Source organism: Hylobates moloch, unplaced genomic scaffold (genome assembly GCF_009828535.3).
Source record: "Hylobates moloch isolate HMO894 unplaced genomic scaffold, HMol_V3 SCAFFOLD_8, whole genome shotgun sequence".
Classification (NCBI taxonomy): domain Eukaryota; kingdom Metazoa; phylum Chordata; class Mammalia; order Primates; family Hylobatidae; genus Hylobates; species Hylobates moloch.
Genome location: NW_026652283.1, coordinates 88,806,413 through 88,824,220, shown reverse-complemented (window position 1 = coordinate 88,824,220; position 17,808 = coordinate 88,806,413). Strand labels below are relative to the sequence as shown.

Sequence of the window (17,808 nt, the reverse complement as noted above, 5' to 3'; positions counted from 1 at the left end):
CCATAAGCATGGAGAGAAAAGAAGAAAAGAAAACAACAATAACATTTTGGCATGGTGGACCAAGGGTAACTGACTTAGCAGACCCAAGAAAGCACAATCCTAAAACAATGAGAAAATAAAAAATCAACCAATTTAAACAGTAGTGTTCTCAAAAAGCTCAGGAATGTGTGGCATCAAGTACAGCTGCAAGCTGGGTTAGTGAGCACAAAATAAAGATAATTAAAGCTGTTTAAGAATAGTGATTCTGGCCGGGTGCGGTGGCTCACGCCTGTAATCCTAGCACTTTGGGAGGCTGAGGTGGGTGGATCACGAGGTCAGGAGTTCAAGACCAGCCTGGCCAACATGGTGAAACCCCGTCTCTACTAAAAATGCAAAAATTGGCCAGGTGTGGTGGAGCACCTGTTATCCCAGATACTAAGGAGGCTGAGGCAGCTGAGGTAGGAGAATCACTTGAACCCGGGAGGCGGAGGTTGCAGTGAACCGAGATTGCACCACTGCGCTCCAGCCTGGGCGACAGAGCAAGACTCCTTCTCAAAAAGAAAAAAAAAAAAGAATAGTGGTTCCTAGATCCCTTCTACTCTTTGCTGATGAGTGACTGCCTCTTCCCAACTCAAGTATAGGAACTGGAAGGCACAAGGCACAGTTAGGGGTGGAGGTGTCATACCAAAACAAGAAGATTAAGGAAACCAAGGCATATTCAGTGTTTAGACTCCAAGCCTCTAACCCCATCAACTCCCAGGATCCAGGTTAACTCTACCCTCTAGTCAGGACTTTGGAAGATTCTTCTTTTGTGAGGAATCCAAGCAGTCCAGGAGAAAGGACACAAATGTGCTGGCATTTGGAGTTTGCTAGTCAGATTATCCTACAGTGAAGCTTGAATCAATAACTCAAAACTTCCAATCAGCTTTTTATCCCCTCACCTTAAATAGAAAACAAACGAGGTGCCAGGAGTGGCGGCTCGCTCACGCCTGTAATCCCAGCCCTTTGGGAGGCCAAGGCAGGTGGATCACCTGAGGTCAGCAGTTCGAGGCCAGCCTGACCAACATGGTGAACTTCCATCTCTACTAAAAATACAATAATTAGCCGGGCATGATGGCAGGTGCCTATTATCCCAGCTTCTCAGAAGGCTGAGGCAGGAGAATCGCTTGAACCCAGGAGGCGGAGGTTGCAGTGAGCCGAGATTGCGCCACTGCACTCCAGCCTGGGCAACAGAGGGAGACTCCACCTCAAAAACAAAAAAGAAAAGAAAAAGAAAGAAAAGAAAAGAAAAAAGAAAAGAAGGCCGGGCGCGGTGGCTCACGCTTGTAATCCCAGCACTTTGGGAGGCCGAGGCGGGCGGATCACGAGGTCAGGAGATCGAGACCACGGTGAAACCCCGTCTCTACTAAAAATATAAAAAATTAGCCGGGCGTGGTGGCGGGCGCCTGTAGTCCCAGCTACTCGGAGAGGCTGAGGCAGGAGAATGGCGTGAACCCGGGAGGCGGAGCTTGCAGTGAGCCGAGATCGCGCCACTGCACTCCAGCCTGGGCGACAGAGCGAGACTCCGTCTCAAAAAAAAAAAAAAAAGAAAAAAGAAAAGAAAAGAAAAAAGAAAGAAAACAAGGCAAGTATTTAAGGACAGCCCCCACTGTTGTTCTAGTCAGGCATCAGGAAGATATGCACTTAGATGTTTGTGTTCTATCAGCCATTTTTACCCAGAAGTCCGTCTCTCTTGTTATTGTTACCTCCCTCTATCTTCTGTCATCTGCTTTCTTCTTTTCTAAATAAAAGTAGAGTTCTAAGAAGCCCATGTTTTTATTTTATTTTATTTATTTATTCATTTATTTTAGAGATGCGGTCTATGTTGCTGAGGCTGGACTTGAACCCCTGGGCTCATGCAATCCTTCCTTCTCAGCCTCCCAAATAGCTGGGACTACATGTGCACACCACTACATCTGGCAGGTTCCTGCTTGTGTCCCTTTGCTCTTATCTGCTTAAAAGTCACCTCTGAATCATCACTAGAACTTGACTTCTCACAGATGAAAAGGCGGTATGATGAATACAAGTAAAGATTGGGATGATGCACCTGAAAGATGGAGGAAGGGGCAAGTCAAGGAACACAGGTGGCCATGAGAAGCTGAAAAAGCAAGGAAACAAATTATCCCCTCAGAGTCTCCAAAAGGAACCTCTAAAAGCCAAAACATTGACTTTAGCCCAGTAAAACTGAATTCAGACTTCTGACCTTCAGAACTGTAAGAGAATAAAACTTGTTTTAAGCCATTAAAACAAAACAAAATTTGACCTCTCACAACAGAGAGGAAGTCTTTTTTTTTTTTTTTTTTTTTGAGACGGAGTCTCGTTCTGTTGCCCAGGCTGGAGTGCAGTGGCGCAATCTCGGCTCACTGCAAGCTCCGCCTTCCGGGTTCACGCCATTCTCCTGCCTCAGCCTCTCCGAGTATCTGGGACTACAGGCGCCCGCCACCACGCCCGGCTAATTTTTTTTTGTATTTTTAGTAGAGACAGGGTTTCACCGTGGTCTCGATATCCTGACCTCGTGATCCGCCCGCCTCGGCCTCCCAAAGTGCTGGGATTACAAGCATGAGCCACCATGCCCAGCCAACAGAGAGGAAGTCTTACTGCCTTTCTCTAGATTTCAGAACCATGGTCAGGGATCCAAATACACTCTATGAGGGTGACATGGGCTCCATCACACACTCCGGAAAGGAGTGTAAATTAATCTAATGTTCCGAAAAAGTAGCTATAATATGCCGCAAGATTTTAAAAGTGCATATTCTTCAACCCAACAACCGTATTTCTAAAAATTAATTCTAAGGAAACCTTTTTAAAAAATACGGACATTGTTATTACAGATACATATTGAAATATTTATGGATACACTGATATAATGTCTGGGATCTGCTTCACATTAATCCTGTTTGGTGAGCATACTCACATTTTCTCACAGGGGAGCCACTAGGCACATATGGCTATTGAGCTAGTCCAGTTGAGATATGCAATGAATGTAAAGTACACACTGGATTTTGAAGACTTAGTACCAAAAAAATTAAAATGTCATTAATAACTTGGAAACTGGTTATATATTAAAATAATATTTTGGATATATTGAGTAAAATAAAATGTATTATTAAAATTAATTTCACAGGGCAGGCACAATGGCTCACACTTGTAATCTCAGCACTTTGGGAGGCTGAGGTGAGATGGGAGGATCACTTAAGCCCAGGAGTTCCAGACCAGCTTGGGCAACACAGGGAGACTCTGTCTGTACAAAAACTTTAACAATTAGCAGGCCTGTTGGCACATGCCTATAGTCCTAGCTACTCATGAGGCTGAGGCTGGAAGATTGGTTGAGTCCAGGAATTGGATGCTTCAACAAACTATGATTGCACCACTACACTCCAGCCTGGGTAATAAAGTAAGACCCTGTCTTAAATAAATAAATAAATTTCACTTCTTTCTTTAATATTTTTCAAATGTAGCTACTAGAACACTTTAGGTTACATTAAGTTAGGTTTTAAATTACAAACATGGTTTTCCTTTGTAGTTTACATTATATTTTTATTGGACAGCACTGGTATAGAATCCATGTACCATAGATAAAACAAGATTGCCCACTAAACATGAACATCTTTGGATACTTGATCAAAAATGGCTATTGTTGAAACTAAATAATGGGTATGCGGGAGTTTATTATACCATTTTCTTTACTTGTGTACATGATTGAAAATTCCATAATGAGTCTGGGCACGGTAGCTCACACCTGTAATACCGGTACTTTGGAAGGCCAAGACAGGAGAACTGCTTGAGCTCAGGAGTTTGAGACCAGCCTAGGCAACATAAAGAAACCCTACCTCTACAAAAAAAAAAAAAAAAAAAAAAATTAATTAGCTGGGTGTGGGTCACGTGCCTGTAGCCCCAGCTTAATCAGAAGGCTGAGGAGGGAGGATAGATTGAGCCTGGGAAGTCGAGGCTGCAGTAAGCTATGATTGTGCCACTGTGCTCCAGCCTGGGTAACAGATCAAAATCCTGTCTCAAAAAATATATATATTACATAATGAAAGTTTAAAAATATGAGACTAAAGCTGCTTTCAGAAAAATACTAATCCCTATTTATATAAGAGTAAAAAGTGAAAAAGTAAGCTTGATCTTCAATAGCAGTAGAGGAATGGCTAGGTGAATTATGTTCATCTATATGCTAAAAGAGTATGATGCAGCCATTAAATAATAAAATAAAAAACAACATCTAACATTTGAATGCTTACTATATTCCAGACCTGTGCTAAGCAAATTACATGCATTACATCACTTAATTTTTATAACAGCTCTCTGAGTTGGATAAAATTTTTATTCTCCAACCTCTCCCCTTGACTCCAAATTTACATATTCATTAGCCTGCCAAAACCCATTAGCTAGATTATATGGATAAAGAGCCTAACAAACTAAAAGAAAAAAATGAATTGGAAGAAACAGAAACTATGCAAGGAAAAAAATATTTTAAACAAAAAAGGAAACTCATTATAAGAAAAATAAGGGACACTACATCAATTAAATAGAAACAATTTTTTTCTTTTTCTTTCTTTTTTTTTTTTTTTTTTTTAAGACAGGGTCTTGCTATGTTGCTCATGCTGGCCTTGAAAATCTGGGCCCAAGCCTCCCACTTCAGCCTCCCAAGTAGCTGGAACTACAGTCACACCCCACCACATCTATCTCAGAAACAAGTTTTTAAAAGGAAAGATTAGATATTCAGAACAAAGAAACAGTTCTTGGAAATTTAAAACATGATAGCAGACATTAAGAACTCGCTAGAAGGGCTGAAAGATAGCATTGAGGCAAACCCTCAGAAAGGAAAGAAAAAACATAAAGAAATGGGAAAAAGAGTAAGAAGACAAAATTCTAAGACTAGCCCACCAAAACCCCCATCTGAATAACACAAGTTTCAGAAAGAAGAATCACCCATGAAATACATGGGTGAACAGAAGGATATGGCCATGATTGAAAGGGCCCAGCCCAATAAATAAAAATTACTTTACACCAATATACAACGCTATAAAAGTTCAGAACATTAAAAGAAAAAGAATACCCCTTATAAACTTTCAGAGAGGGAGAAAAAAAAACGGGCCACATACAAATGATCAAGATGAGAATGGATTTAATTTTCTCAACAATAACTCCGGAAGCAAGAAGCCAATGGAGTAATGCCTTCAAAATTCTGAGGGAAAATTATGTCTGAGTTAGAGTTCTGTATCCAGCCAAATGATCAATTAGGTATGAGAATAGAAGAGAGACATTTTCTGACAGCTTCCTTTTACAGGGAGCTAACTGGAGGGTGTGTTCCACCAAAAGAAGAGACTAAACCAAGAAAACGAAAGGCAAGGACTCCAGAAAAAAAGGAGATACAATATGGGAGAAAATGGGAAGGAAATCTCCAGGATGGTGAGGAAGGTGTAGAGGGAACCACCCAGAATGAAGTGACTCAGTAGCCTCTAAAGGAAATAGCCAACAGACACATGAAAAAATGCTCATCATTACTGGCCATCAGAGAAATGCAAATCAAAACCACAATGAGATACCATCTCACACCAGTTAGAATGGCGATCATTAAAAAGTCAGGAAACAACAGGTGCTGGAGAGGATGTGGAGAAATAGCAACACTTTTACATTGTTGGTGAGACTGCAAACTAGTTCAACCATTGTGGAAGACAGTGTGGCAATTCCTCAAGGATCTAGAACTAGAAATACCATTTGACCCAGTCATCCCATTGCTGGGTATATACCCAAAGGATTATAAATCATGCTGCTATAAAGACACATGCACACGTATGTTTATTGCGGCACTATTCACAATAGCAAAGAGTTGGAACCAACCCAAATGTCCATCAATGATAGACTGGATTAAGAAAATGTGGCACATATACACCATGGAATACTATGCAGCCATAAAAAAGGATGAGTTCACGTCCTTTGTAGGGACATGGATGAAGCTGGAAACCATCATTCTCAGCAAACTATTGCAAGGACAGAAAACCAGACACCGCATGTTCTCACTCATAGGTGGGAATTGAACGATGAGAACACTTGGACACAGGAAGGGGAACATCACACACCGGGGCCTGTTGTGGGGTGGGGGGAGTGGGGAGGGATAGCATTAGGAGATATACCTAATGTAAATGACGAGTTAACGGGTGTAGCACACCAACATGGCACATGTATACATATGTAACAAACCTGCACGTTGTGCACATGTACCCTACAACTTAAAGTATAATTTAAAAAAAAAAAAAAAGATGATGATGAAGTTGATAGAACTTTACATCTGGGCCAGGCGTGGTGGCTCATATCTGTAATCCCAGCACTTGGGGAGGCAACCGAGTGAGACCCCCATCTCTACAAAAAAAAAAAAAAAAAAAAAATGGCCAGGCGTGGTGATGTGTACCTGTAGTTCCAGCTCCTTGGGAGGCTGAGGCAGGAGGGTTACTTGGAGCCCAGGAGATCCAGGCTGTAGTGAGCCATGATTGCACCACTGCACTCCAGCCTGGAGGACAGAGTGAGACCCCATCTCAAAAAAAAAAAAAATTGTGTTACACTCATGCAATGGAATACTACTGAGCAATAAAAAGGATTGAACTCCTAATACCTAGAATAACATGGATGACTCTCACAGACATAATGTTGAGCTGAAAAAAACAGACCCAAAAGAATACATACTGTATGATACAATTTATACGAAGGCCAAGAATAAACAAGAGGAACCTACAGTGATACAGAGGCACAATAGTGGTTGACTCCAGGAAATGAGGTGAAGAAGAAAGAGGGAACTTAATTCGGCCACAGAAATGTTCTGCATTTTGGTCTGGATGGTGGTTACAAAGTGGTTCATGCCTGTAATCTTAGCACTTTGGGAGGCTTAGGCAGGCGGATTGCTTGAGCCCAGGAATTCAAAACCAGCCTAGGTAACATGGCGAGACCTCCTCTCTAAAAAAAAATACCCCCAAAAAATTAGCCAGGCATGGTGGCTGCACCTGTAGTCCCAGCTACTTGTGAGGCTGAGGTGGGAGGATACCTTGAGCCTGGAAGGTGGAGGTTGCAGTGAGCTGAGATCATGCCACTGCACTCCAGCCTGGGTGACACAGTGAGCCTCTGTCTCAAAAAAAATAAAAAATAAAAAATAGAAGGGTAACCTGTTGACAAGAACTTCCAGCCCAGGATTTTATACAAGAAGGCTGTTTTCTGTATAAGCAAAGCAGTTTATTTTAACGTTTTATGGTTTCTCCTAGGAATATGTCATTGATTAAATTATGAAAAAGTTTTAGGCGAAGCACGGTGGCTCACGCCTGTAATCCCAGCACTTTGGGAGGTCAAGACGGGCAGATCACCTGAGGTCAGGAGTTCAAGATCAGCCTGGCCAACATGGCAAAACCCAGACTCTACTAAAAATCCAAAAATTAGCTGGAGGTGGTGGTGGGTTCCTGTAATCCCAGTTACTTGGGAGGCTGAGGCAGAGGCATCCCTTGAACCTGGGAGGGGGAGGTTGCAGTGAGCTGAGATCAAGCCACCGTACTCCAGCCTGGGCAACAGAGTGAGACTCCATCAGAAAAAAAGAAAAGAAAAAGAAAAGATACTTGACTGGGTGCAGTGGCTCATGCCTGTAATCCCAGCACTTTGGGAGGCTGAGGTGGGCAGATCACTTGAGGTCAGGAGTTTGAGACCAGCCTGGCCAACATAGTGAAACCCCGACTCTACTAAAAAATACAAAAAAAAAAATTAGCTAAGCATGGTGGTGCACGCCTGTAATCCCAGCTGCTCGGGAGGCTGAGGCAGGAGAAAAGAAAGAAAAGAAAAGAAAAGAAAAGGAAAGGAAAGGAAAGAAAGAGAGACAGAAAGAGAGAAAGAAAAGAAAGAAAAGAAAGAAAGAGAGAGAAAAAGTTTTAGACCCAATTTATACTTTCCATGTATACCTCCTCATAGGCTAATTTGTTCCTCAGTTTGGCGGTTTTTTGATTGCTTCTAAAATGCTGTTTCTAAAAGAATACTTATCTGCCCTAAAATGACATTTTTGGGGTTTTGAACATAATCCCCAGCTGGTGTTTTGTGACGTTGCAGGAACAAGCCCATGTTTTCCTGTATAGATTTCAGTGACTACTTATGACTATCATTTCCACCCTATTTCAACTGTGCCATTCCATATAAAGTCTTAAGATTTAAAATTTCACATCCTATAGCTTGCTGCTGCCCACATAACATGTGTAAAGTAGTAAGTACCCATTTCCTGATATTTGCTTTTGCTTTTTTCCATAGTAATAGTTCTAGAACATCTGATTTTTAGCAAGGCTCATAGCCACCAGAAGTGGAGACTCCATTTCCCAGCATTGCTTGTAGGTTTGGTAATGAGGCTGAGTTCTGGCCAATGGGAAGGAAGCAGAAGTGCCCTGATATGGCAACCGAGACTCTTCCTGAGAGAACAGTGGACACCCATTTTTTGCCCTTTTCCTTTATCCTGCTGCAAAGTATAAGGGCAGGATCTGTAGGCCTGAAGTAATGAGAATAAGAGCCATCTCATGGATGTTAGGGATGTAGGAAGAGTGAGCTGCGTCCCTGAGCTGAGGGACTAGGCCAGCCCAGGAACCCCACAAAAGAGGAAAATAAATGTTTAAGCCACAGTTATTGAGAGACTCTATAACTCATTGCTAAAATTGATGCACACTAACTCCCCTCCAGATGTCTTTTCTGGGTCTGATGCCACCACTAATGGGCCGGGTGACCAGAATTGAATGTAATCAACTTCTCGTTCAGATGCAACCCTATGATTTTGTTCAAGTTTCCTGGGCTCTCCATGTCCTGCTCATGCTGAAGCTCCAATCTGTGGATGTATCCTCAAACCCATTCTTTCAAAATGGTCAGTAGAGATTTTTATTTTCAAATGCCCAAGGGGGGTTGTTGTGCACAAAACGGACTATCAACAGTTACTAGCCATTAAAATAATATTTAATTTTTAAAGTCTTATGTTTAAAAACCTAGATTTTCTTAAATTTTTGTAGTTATTATTCTGTTTCATAGGTAGTAATTTTTATGTAAATTAGAAACAATAACTTTAGCTTGCTCTACGATGAATGTTCAAATAAGTCAAGTCTAAGAGATTAAATTTCCAGAAACAGCACCACTTAAAATCATGATTAATTAAATCCCCTGAAAACTTTAAATCTACTTCATTAATGTCATATTGGTGGCAGCAGTGACCCATCTAGAGTGGCCACTGCCAAGACATCGGCTGAACAGGGAGGCACGGCTGGGGTTATACACTCCACGGAACAGGCAGAAGCCCTGCCCTCCCCAGATGCCGCTGCAGCTACCCAGGCCCGGCTGCAAACCCAGGCATCTCTGTGCTCTTGGGGGCCCAGGAAGGCCCCCCTGCGAATTGTCTGCTCCCACTGCCTTGCCTCTCCCTGCTCCCAGTGCCCGCTCCAATCACGGAGCAAGGTTGGGGCCGAACCTGGGCACTGTCGCAGCCCAGTCAGGTGGGCACACACTCAGGTTAGCACTGACACGCCAGACCTCTGCCACCTTGGCCCCTTTCGGACTTTGGGCACTGACGCATACAGGAGGGAAGCCAAGCAGGGGCTGAGGATAGTTGAAACATGAGGAATGTGTTAGATGCTTTTAAACATTAGAGATACTTTAATAAAAAATACTCAGAGATTGGCTACATTTAACAACAAAATGTATTATTATGGGTTTGATTTACTAAATGATGGCTCTATGTCTTCCTTGTGTTGCAGACTCTCTCACCCAACTTTAGGAGTATAGCCTGGATCACAGGTGAGCCGAGATGAATAGGTCAAAGGTGTAGGATAGCAATATAATTATCCACAGGTCAGATACAGATATTTAAGTCCAGGACACAGAATCTGGCTCCACATACATCATGGATGATTCTACCTTAGCCACAACTTAAAACACAGAATCTCCGTTTGCTATTTCAACAAGCTGCTCCAAACCTTTCAGACAGGATTTAGTTTCACAATTAATAAACTACTTAACCCATTTATTCAACACATATTACTGAGCGCAAGCAATTAATGAGGCAATGTTCAAGGCACTTGGGTTACAGGAAAGAACAAGACAACGTTTTCTGCTTTCCCAGAGATGAAATTTTAGTAGGAACAGAAGGAGGGAAGACAACAAAATAATGATGTAATAAAGCGATAAATTATTTTGTGTCAGAACTGAAAGAGGATAGCCAGGATGGGCCTGAGAAGATGACATCCGAGCAGACTTGAAGAAGATGCGGGAGCCAGCAGGCAAGATATAGGAGCCCTTGAGGGAAGAGTGTCCTAGGAGAGGGGACAGTCAGCGTGTGGGCTCCGGGCAGCAGGTTGCTTGCCATACTGAAGAACAGCAAGGAGGCCAGAGTGCTGGAAGAAAATTTGCAAGGGGAAGAGTGACAGGAGATGAGGAAAGAGAGAGGATAGGGGATCAGACCGTGAAAGGCCTTGCAGGCCACTTAGCAGGGAGGTGAGTGTCATGATGATCTGACTTACGTTTTAAAAGGATCTCTGACTGCTGTGTGGACAACAGATTGTAGTGTGAAGGTCGAAGGAGGGAGACCATGTAGGAAGCTGTATTAAGTATCCATTGCTGTATTAACAAATACCTCAAAACTTTGTGGCCTCAAACAACAGCATTTATTATCTCACTGCCTCTGTAGGTCAGGAATCTGGGCACAATTTTGCTGAGTCGTCTGGTTCAGAGTCCTTCACAGGCAGCAATCAAGTTGTCAGCCAGGGCTGCAATCATCTCAAGGTTCCACTGCAGAAAGATCCACTTCCAGCTTCACTTGGGCAATTGTCAGCAGGATTCAGTTTTTTTCAGGATATTGTATCCTGGGCCTCAGCTCTTGTCTGTCCAGGGGGCTTCTCATTTTCTTGCCATGTGGGGCTCTCCACCGGAGAACTCACAACAGGGCAGCTTGCTTCATCACAGCAAGCAAACAGAAAAGAGAGGGAGGCAGAGAAAGAGACAGAAAAACAGAGAGACAAACAGAGGTGTCACAGTCTTTTATACTCTATTCTCGGAAGTATATCCCACAACTTTTGTCATAGTCTATGCCTTAGAAGAAGGTCACTAAGTCCAGCTCTTTCTGAAAGGGAAGGGATTAGGCAAAGGTGTGAATACCAGAAGGCAGAAATCACTGGGGGCCATTTTAGAAGTGTTCACCACAGAGGCTATTGCAGTTATCCAAACAAGAGATAGTGGTGGCTTGCACAAGGTTTGTTGTAACATTGGAGGAAAGTAGTCAGGTTCTTAATAAAATTTTAAAGGTAGAGCCAACAAGATTTTTTGTCTGACTGGATATGGGGTGTGAAAGTGAAAGATCAGCTGGGCTGGGTATCTCACACTTGTAATCCTATCACTTTGGGAGGCCAAGGTGGAGGATCACTTGAGGTCAGGAGTTCAAAACCAGCCTGGGCAACATGGTGAAACCCCATCTCTACTAGAAATACAACAAAATTTGCCGGGCAAGGTGGCGGGCGCCTGTAATCCCAGCTACTCGGGAGGCTGAGGCAGGAAGATCACTTGAACCCGGGAGGCAGAGGTTGCAGTGAGCCAAGATCGCACCATTGCACTCCAGCCCCAGGGCGACAGAGAGAGATTACGTCTCAAAAAAAAAAACAAAAAACAAAAAACAAAAGAACAAAAAAAAAAAGCAAAGGATTGAGGGTGACTTCACGGTGCCTGCTCTGAACAACTGGAAGGATAGAGTTGCCATTGACACAGATGGGGAAAACTAAACAGTAAGGTTTAGTGGATTAACAGGGAGGGGTTGCTGAAGATGAGGAGCTCTATGTTGGTGTGTTAAGTTTGAGATCGCCAACAGATGAATGGATAAAGAAAATGTGGTACTTATACACAATGGACTGCTATTCAGCCATCAAAAGAATGAGATTCTGTCATTTGCAATAGCATGGATGGAACTAGAGATCATCATGTTAAGTGAAATATGCCAGGTACAGAAAGACAAACATCACATGTTCTCACTTACTTGTGAGATCTAAAAGTCAAAACAATTGAACTCATAGGGATAGAGAATAGAAGATGGTTACCAGAGGCTGGGAAGGGTAGTGAGTGGTGTGGTGGGGGGAGGTGGGGATGGTGAATGCATACACAAGAAATTTAGAAAGAATGACTAAGACTAGTATTTGATAGCACAACAATGGGACTATAGTCAATAATAATTTAATTGTACACTTAAAAATACCTAAAAGAGGCCGGGCACGGTGGTTCATGCCTGTAATCCCAGCACTTTGGGAGGCCGAGGTGGGCGGATCACGAGGTCAGGAGATCGAGACCATCCTGGCTAACACAGTGAAAACCCGTCTCTACTAAAAATACAAAAAATTAGCCGGGCATGGTTGCAGGTGCCTGTAGTCCCAGCTACTCGGGAAGCTGAGGCAGGGGAATGACTTGAACCTGGGAGGCGGAGCTTGCAGTGAGCTGAGATTGTGCCACTGCACTCCAGCCTGGGCAACAGAGCGAGACTCTATCTCAAAAAACAAATTAAAAAAAAACCTAAAAGAGTATAATTGGGTTGTTTGTAACACAAAGGATAAATGCTTAAGGAGATGGATACCCGATTTTCCATGACATGATTATTATGCATTACATGCCTGTACCGAAATATCTCATGTACCCCACAAATATACACACCTGCTATGTAACCATGAAAATTAAAAATACAAAAAAATTAAAAATAAAATTAAAAATAAAAAAGTTTAAGATCATGATTTGACAACTAAGTATATCACAACTCCTTGAGCCGTCCTTCAAGTTCTCTTTAATTTTTATCATAACTTCTTTCAACCCTTAGGTTTGAGTAGATGCAATTTTATTCCTCAACTAGGATCGCTGCTAATTTCCTCAATCTAATTGGATCCACCTAACAACTTTACACTCTCAGTTTATTATGCATGGTTAAGAGTATGGACTCTGGGTCTGAACCATGCACTGACTAGCCATCTGAGGGGGCGCAAGTTATTTAGCCTCCCTATCCATTTCCTCACCTGCAACGTAGGGATAATAATATCACCTCTATTCTAGAGGTTACATCTTGGGCTTTTGCAAGGATTAAACGATTTAATATTTGCAAGGCACTCAGAATGGTGCCTAGTGTTAGTTAGAAGTGCTATAAGGATTAGCTACACAAATGTTCTATGTGAGTGTGTGTGTGTGACTGGTTCTCAGCCACAATTCTGGAGTTATTTGATAAAAATTTAAATACTGGGCCGGGCACGGTGGCTCACACTTGTAATCCCAGCACTTTGGGAGGCCGAGGCGGGCGGATCACGAGGTCAGGAGATCGAGACCACGGTGAAACCCCGTCTCTACTAAAAATACAAAAAATTAGCCGGGCGTGGTGACGGGCGCCTGTAGTCCCAGCTACTCGGAGAGGCTGAGGCAGGAGAATGGTGTGAACCCGGGAGGCAGAGCTTGCAGTGAGCCGAGATTGCGCCACTGCACTCCAGCCTGGGCGACAGAGCAAGACTCCGTCTCGGGAAAAAAAAAAAAAATTTAAATACTGGTCTTCCCAAAACTGATGTTGTCTCTTGGAAGGCTTTTGATCAACTACAGGCTCTCAGAAAATACGGACAAAGGTGCAAGAACCCCTCCAAAACTGGAATAAATACTTGAAGATATTACGGAATTTTTGTTAATTTTCAGTTGTGATAATACTATTGGGGTTATATTTCTTTTAAAGAAATCATCTTTTAGATACATATTGAGGTATTTAGGGCTAAAATTTCTTGAATTGGCTTTTAAAATAAAACAAAAGAGAGAGTAGTAAATGAGTAGAAATGAAACAAGATTGGTCCTGTGTGGATAATTTTTGAGAAAGTATAATGTATACATGGGAATTTATTATACATACTATTCTATTTTTGTATATGTGGAAATTCTTAATAATAGAAACATTTTTGATCCAGGATCTATGGCAAGAGAAATTTAAGCCCTAGTACTGCTTCCCATGGTAAATATTTGGTACAACTTGGGTTCTGAATATTTGTTTATTAGCACCACAGTGACCTCTGAGACAGTGTCCCTGCTGGTACGGAGATACACAAAACTCAGGTTTTCAGGCCCAACATTGTCCTTTTTACATATTACTACTGCCTTTAACGAATGTTAACTCATTTAATCCTTTAAAAAAAAAAAAGGCAAGATGTAACACCCATCCAACTTGTCTCCAGCTGCAACCTTGCCTCCTACAGTCTATGATGAGGAGGGCATTCTTAACCCAACAGCCTGTATCATCTTTAAAAACATATCAGATCATGTCACTGCTCCATTTAAAGCATCTACTGGCTCCCATCTCGAGAGTAAAAGCAAGTCCTTCCAGTGGCTTCCAAGGTTCCACATGCCCTGGCTCCTTCATCTCATACTATCTCTCCCTCAGTCACCCCACTTCAGCCTCATTGGTCTTCCTGCTCTTCCACACGCATGCTGAGAGAACTTGCTGTTCCCTCTGCCTGGAATCCCAGACATACACATGAATTGCTCACTCATCTCCTGAAGTTCTCTATTCAAGTGTCACTTTTTCCTCAAGGTCTTCCCTCACTTCCGTATTTAAAATAACTACCCTTTCCTCCTAAAGCAATTCCACCCTAGTACTCTCCATCCTCCTTTTTATTTTTCTGTGGCACTTACCACCATATGACACACTATTTGTTTATTTTCTGTATCTACCCACTAGAATGACAGTTCCATGAGAGTAGAACTTTTGCCTGTTTTGTTCACTACTATGTCTTCAATGCCTTGAATGGTTTCTGGTACACACGAGGCATTCGGTATTTGCTAAATGAATTAATACAGTTTCATTCCTTCTAGATGACACCATGTTAGCATCTCTTCTCCCTGAATGCCCTGTCACTTATTCTGCATCCTTGTTTACCACCATGTTCACTATGCTGCATTATCCAGCATCTGTCCTTGTAGTCATTCCTTTTGCGGACAGTTGTTTCCATGGTGATACAGGAGCTTTTCACCTACTTAGCAGGCCTCTCAGAAAGCTCTTTGCACCATGGTTCTATTTCTAGTGTTGTTAAGACTCCAACACACACACAACTTTCCATTCCTATCCTGGAAAGCATTCTCGATCAGTATAGCTAGCTGGTGCTTTTCAGCAGTTCTGCAGGCAGGTTTATTTAAGCAGATCTCTCTTGATAGACATTTAGTATGTTCTAAGGCTTTGCCTTTTCATTCATTCACTCAAAATATTTATGAAGGGCCTATTCTACTCCAGGCACTGTTTTAGTCACTTAGCATACACCAGTGATTCACCCTGTGTTCCCAGAGTTGAATTATCATAAATTACTCCACCTATTGTTTATGTTGTTGTGAAGAGTGTCAAAGATCTTGATCTTGCTTGCTGATCTCTAGCTCCTGACTTTGCAGCCCACTGATGGGAAATATGTACAGTTAAAAAAAATACAAAAAACAAAAAGATGGAGCAGAGGCTCACATCTGTAATCCTAACACTTTGAGAGGCCGAGAGGATCACTTGAGTCCAGGAGTCTGAGACCACCCTGGACAACATAATGAAACCCTCATCTCTACAGAAAATTTAAAAATTAGCTGGGCATGGTGGCACATGCCTGTAGTCCCAGCTACTTGTGAGACTGAGGTGGGAGGATGGCTCAAGCCAGCAAGTCAAGGCTGCAGTGAGCTGTGACTGCACTCCACCTTGGGTGACAGAGCAAGACTATCTCAAAAAAAAAAAAAAAAAGTACAGAAACCAACACTACCTCCTTGTTTGTTACATACAACGGGCAGACCACACACACACACACAAAAGCCTATCTAGGCATTTGGAGTGTTGGACAAACTTGTACTACTGAGGAGTTGGGCACTGCATCCCAAGTGTCCTGACCCATTCCAGGGTCTATCAGTCTCTTTGGGAACAGGAAGTTGGAAGTGGGCAATCACTGAATTGCTAAGATGACCTTCATTTGCTTCTCACTCAGATTTCTGTAATAGGCCAATGTTCCTCTTCATTATGGACATTTTTTATTCCAGAGTGTGTTATTACCTGTGGTTTGTGAGCTTACCTCTTGCTCTGCAAAAGATCTCGAACTTCCCCATTGATATAATGCTCAGAATACCTTCTTGCTATACCATCAGCATTCCTAAGGAATAAGTAAATACAAGCTCAGTTGAGAAGAAAAATGTGCATGGTTATTCATCAGGCAGGAAAAACAAATACAAATAAAGACAGCTGCAAAGTTAACAAGAAACTATTGCTGCCAAGGACATGCTTAATCTTTAGTGTCATAATAACCCTCTTTGAGTGACTACTGCTTTCTCACTTTCTCACTGAGAAACTTTGTTCTCTAAAATCAAAAGCCCTCAGAAATTTGCTATTTGAAATTTTATCAGTAAGAATAAAATGTCTTGCTTGGAGGACCTACGTCACTTTAACACAGAGACACAGCTTCAATTTACAAGCAACCAGTTGCAAAGCTTCAGAAAAGAGGTTTTCAAAGAAACAGGACCATGGGTCCACTCTGCAGTCTAGGCCTGATGTTGACCCTTTTTCACAGTCCTGCTTTGTTTTGAGGCTATTAAAACCCAGTTTCATTTAAGTTCCATCTAAACTTTACACTTCCTCAAAATCCTGTAACTTTATATTTTCCTTCCCTTGGTAAAATGTCCCATGGTGTCTCTGGTGTGCAATCTCCCGCATTAAAAAAGGTCGATAGACCTCGTTTTGTTGACTACAGGTTTGTCCCTGGTGGTCTTAGGCTGACTGGGCTTGAACAGTCTTGCTCAGCTTCAGGGTTCCTAAGATTGCAAATTTCAAAAACAGATACAACATTTGTTCACTCCTAAATACAAATGCACCTGTCCACATTGTCAGGTAGTTATGCACATGGCTACCATGTCAATTTGGTCATAACTAGGGTTAGGTCACTTCTCTGGAATGTTATAGGAACAAGAAAGAAAGTCAGGGTTCTGCACAGCTTTTGGTTTGATTCTTGTACTGGCTTATATTTCTTTTTCTTTGGGGCTTCAGGTAAATATTTTGTCTGCTAAACTGACGCCCCCATCCCCAGTGCCTGAATAAACAAAACTGAGACACATCTAGTCAGCTGAAGCTGACAGAAATACAGGGGCCAATCTGGTTACAGGCAGGCAGTCCTGGCCACGGCGACACCGCAGAGACTGTGGGACAAGTGGACGTGCTACTACTGTCCCTCGCATCCCCCATCTGGGCCGCGGGACCAGTGCACTCAGGTCTATGCCCCACTGCAAGAACCCAAAGCTCGACGCCAGCCCAGCCCTTCACATCCGTCCCTTGCAACAAGCGAGAGAAGAGGCGCGCGGCTTCAGGGGACGGGCGACGGCTTACAGGACAGCTCGTACACAGTACCAGCTGACATCCCCTAAACCTGAGTGTTTAGGCCCCTGCCTTCACATTTAAGAGCCGACTGCGCCCCTTGGTGATTGGACGTCCGGACTTACCTTGAGTTGAGGCCAAGCAAACTACTGAGCCCGTCCAGAACGCCATGTTTGTATCTGACGTCATCCTCATGTTGCCTTTCCTCTCTGTGATAAGGTACCAACCGGTTGGGTGTAGCAGACGGGGCGTGGCTCTTCAGTTAGAGGCCGAAGTGGCTGAGAGCGGTCCCAGGCGGCCATCTTGATTCCTGGCATCACCCTCAACGTGCCCTCCCTCTCGGTGATTGGACGAGCAGGGCGGGCCTTCCGGAGGCACACAGCCGACCAACCAGAGATCTGCGCGTGCTCGATCTGGTCATTTGT

General features: G+C 42.9%; 1 long non-coding RNA gene across 5 annotated transcripts in view; it reads right to left on the bottom strand.

Annotated features, from left to right (window-relative positions):
* LOC116473634 (uncharacterized) overlaps positions 1–17,808 on the bottom strand; it is a 223,686-nt gene extending 205,878 nt beyond the window's left edge. For 2 of the 5 annotated variants that reach the window (XR_004249357.2, XR_009214389.1), the window contains exons 1-3: positions 17,509–17,800; positions 16,095–16,172; positions 10,533–10,963 (exon numbers count right to left, since the gene is read on the bottom strand). This is a non-coding gene — a long non-coding RNA (uncharacterized LOC116473634). Of the gene's footprint in view, positions 1–8,753; positions 10,964–16,094; positions 16,173–17,508 lie in introns of those variants that run through there. The other 3 variants (XR_004249359.2, XR_009214388.1, XR_004249358.2) reach the window with 3 other exon arrangements.